This window comes from Trematomus bernacchii, unplaced genomic scaffold (assembly GCF_902827165.1).
Source record: "Trematomus bernacchii unplaced genomic scaffold, fTreBer1.1, whole genome shotgun sequence".
Lineage (NCBI taxonomy): Eukaryota > Metazoa > Chordata > Actinopteri > Perciformes > Nototheniidae > Trematomus > Trematomus bernacchii.
The window spans coordinates 1462828-1466981 of record NW_022987685.1 but is presented as its reverse complement, the minus strand read 5'-3'; positions in this window follow the sequence as shown (position 1 = coordinate 1466981).

Below are 4154 nucleotides of genomic sequence, written 5' to 3'. Positions count from 1 at the left end.
GTAGGAATGAGTGCTTATAGCGTTTCTGTCAGGGTTGAGTAAGCAGGCAGGACCCAAATGCAGATTTCCAAGAATATTCCTTTATTCCAAGGTACAAAGTAGAAACACCGAACACTACCCTGTGACACACAGTCAACTACAAACAATGAACCAACAATGACAGACAGAAAAACCAGAACTAAAATACACACAAGACCAATCACACAAACAAGACACAGGTGAGGAGGGAGGAGAAAACACAGGGGCACCAGGTGAACACAATCGGGCAAGACAGGGGTGAACACTTTTCAAAACAAAACAGGAAAACAAAGACAGAAAAAGACAAGACAAAACCCAACACAGACAGATCGTGACAGTACCCCCCCCTCAAGGGACGGATCCCAGACGTCCCAAAAAGTCCCAAAAAGTCCAAAACACTCCAGCAGGGTGGGTGGAGGGGGTCTGGAGGAGGGACGCACAACCAGGACCAACAGGGTGGGTGGAGGGGGTCTGGAGGAGGGACGCACAACCAGGACCAACAGGGTGGGTGGAGGGGGTCTGGAGGAGGGACGCACAACCAGGACCAACAGGGTGGGTGGAGGGGGTCTGGAGGAGGGACGCACAACCAGGACCAACAGGGTGGGTGGAGGGGGTCTGGAGGAGGGACGCACAACCAGGACCAACAGGTTGGGTGGAGGGGGTCCGGAGGACGGGCCCGGAAGGGGTCCCGGGCAGACGGCCCGGGAGCAAGGCAGAGTCCAAAAAGGGGCGAAGGCCACAGCGGGCGAACTCAGGGACCCGGGCATGAGAGCGAAGGCAGTGGTTGGGAGAGTCAGGAGGCCGGGCTCGAGGGCGAAGACCACGGCACTCAGGGAGCCGGGCTCGAGGGCGAACAAGAAGACGTCTACGGGACAGCTCCGGAGGACGGGCAGGAAGGCGCTGACGGGACAGCTCCGGAGGCCGGGCAGGAAGGTGCCGACGGGACAACTCCGGAGGACGAGCAGGAAGACGCCGACGGGACAGCTCCGGAGGCCGGGCAGGAAGGCGCCGACGGGACAGCTCCGGAGGCCGGGCAGGAAGGCGCCGACGGGACAGCTCCGGAGGCCGGGCAGGAAGGCGCCGACGGGACAGCTCCGGAGGCTGGGCAGGAAGGCGCCGACGGGACAGCTCCGGAGGCCGGGCAGGAAGGCGCCGACGGGACAGCTCCGGAGGCCGGGCAGGACCCAGTATCGGCCGGACAGGAACCGGAGCCGACGGGACAGGCGTAGACGGGATCCCGAACATGACAAGGGCTGGTGTCAATGGGACCCCGGATGGAGCAAGGGCTGGTGTCGACTGGACCCCCAACGGAACAGGACACAGAGTTGGCAGGACCCCCGGCGGGACAGGTGTCGGCGGGACCCCCAACAGGACAGGATCTGGTGTTGGCAGGAAATCCAGCGGAGCAGGTGTCGGCGGGGCCCCCAACAGGACAGGACATGGGGTTGGCAGGACCCACAGCGGAACAGGTGTCGACAGGAAACCCGGCGGAGCAGCAGTCAGCGGGACCCCCAACAGGACAGAATCTGGGGTTGGCAGGGCCCACAGCGGAACAGGTGTTGGCAGGATCTCCAACGATACTGGACGTGGAGTTGGCAGGACCCTCGGCAGGAGAGTTGTCGGTGGGACCCCCAACGGGACAGGACATGGGGTAGGCGTCGGCCGTAGAGCCAACAGGACACGGGGGGCTGGCGTCGGCCGGAGAGCCAACAGGAGACGGGGTGCTGGAGTCGGCCGGACCACCGACGGGACACGAGGGGCTGGAGTGGGCCGAACCACTGACAAAACACGGGGTGCGGGAGTCGGCCGGACCACCGACAGGACACGAGGTGCTGGAGTCGGCCGGACCACCGACAGGACACGAGGTGCTGGAGTCGGCCGGACCACCGACAGGACACGGGGTGCTGGAGTCGGCCGGACCACCGACAGGACACGGGGTGCTGGAGTCGGCCGGACCACCGACAGGAGACGGGGGTGCTGGAGTCGGCCGGACCACCGACAGGAGACGGGGGGCTGGAGTCGGCCGGACCACCGACAGGAGACGGGGTGCTGGAGTCGGCCGGACCACCGACAGGACACGAGGTGCTGGAGTCGGCCGGACCACCGACAGGACACGAGGGGCTGGAGTGGAATCCACAGGTGGACTGGAGGAGGCAGGAAATGCAGCAGAAGACGTCAAAGTCGAGACCCGAGCAGCGAGGCCCGGGAAGCATAGAGCCAAGGACCGCTGGCTTTCCTCAAAGTCTCGCCACGCCTGCTCATGTTCCTGAGAAATGGCGTGCTGGAACGGAACAGAGGGCGGAACCATGGCTGCCGGGGCCAGAACTGGGGCTGGAACCATGGCTGCATGGGCCGGTTCTGGAGCCGGAACCATGGCTGTTGGGGCCAGAACTGGGGCTGGAACCATGGCTGTGTGGGCCGGTTCTGGAGACGGAACCATGGCTGCTGGGGCCTGTACTGGAGCCCAAAGCATGGCTTCTGGGGGTCGGGCTGCTAGCCTGGACTTGCGACTCCTTCTCCTAGGAGCCTTTTGGAGGCTCCGTGGACCTCCAAAAGCCAGACGAGTGCCCGAGAACGGCTCCTGGACAGGAGCAGGAAATGGGGAGCAGGGGTTGACTTCAGACGGAACACACCGAGACGTATGGTGTCAGGTTGGGAGTTGGGAGGCAGGGGGCTAGCATGCCTGGGGCTAGCAGGCCGGGAATCACACGTCGACAGGAAATCCAAAATCCAGTCAGGTAAGAACTTAACTAAAGATGGATCCACTGTTGCCACCTGGTGAGCCTCTGCCAGAGCAGCCTCTCTCTGCTGAACACTGGACGCTCCCCTCCACCTACTATAGCAGCAAGCCAAAGAAAAGGTAAAATGTTGTAATTCCACCTCAAATGGATCTGCTGGGCCCATTTCTGGTTGGTTCATTCTGTCAGGGTTGAGTAAGCAGGCAGGACCCAAATGCAGATTTCCAAGAATATTCCTTTATTCCAAGGTACAAAGTAGAAACACCGAACACTACCCTGTGACACACAGTCAACTACAAACAATGAACCAACAATGACAGACAGAAAAACCAGAACTAAAATACACACAAGACCAATCACACAAACAAGACACAGGTGAGGAGGGAGGAGAAAACACAGGGGCACCAGGTGAACACAATCGGGCAATCAGGCAAGACAGGGGTGAACACTTTTCAAAACAAAACAGGAAACCAAAGACAGAAAAAGACAAGACAAAACCCAACACAGACAGATCGTGACAGTTTCAGCCTGCTCTTGGGAACCCTGAATCTTCTACCAGAAGGTAGGAGCTGGAATTCTGGGTGGAGTATGTGGGTGGGATCAGACACAATTTTTTTTGCCTGTCTGATAATGGACTGCTCGTATATGTTTTGGAGAGATGGGTGTTTTTTAACCCCCATAATTTTCATAGCAGTCTGTACCAGGCGAGCGATCTGTGACTTTGACTGCACTGTCAAGTCACCATACCAGGCAGTAATACCATACGTCATGATGCTCTCCAACACTGCATGATAGAACAGTAACATGAACTTCTGGTCGACTCCGAAAGCCCGGAGTCGACGCAGAAAGTACAATCGCTGTTGAAGTCTAGAGCACAGACCTTGAACATGCGCCTTCCAGCTGAGTGTATTATCTAGATGGACACCAAGGTACTTATAGGAGCTGACCTGAGTTATGGGTTCATTGTGGATAACCACCGGCCTAAGGTCACCCACTGCCTTTGGGTCCCACACCATCTCCTCAGTCTTCTTCACATTCAGCACTAGATGGTTAAAATCACACCACTGCACAAATCTCTCTATTTCAGAGTGATAAGCCGATGAACTGCTGCCTTTGTGCATTAAGCCAAGGATGGCTGTATCATCTGAGAATTTGATGATATAATTCTCCGGGTGGATTCTCGTGCAGTCGTTTGTGTACAGTGTGAAGAGGACCGGGGAGCTCACACAACCCTGGGGGGCTCCTGTACTGTGTGAAGAAGTGATTTACTTTAATTGTTAAGACGTAATTTATGACGTACATCTCCACCAATAATGAAATGTTTTTCTTGTTTGAGATTCTTATGCCCGTTGTTGCAGTTGTGTAATTCTTCAGTAAACGTTCATAAAGGAGAAGTAG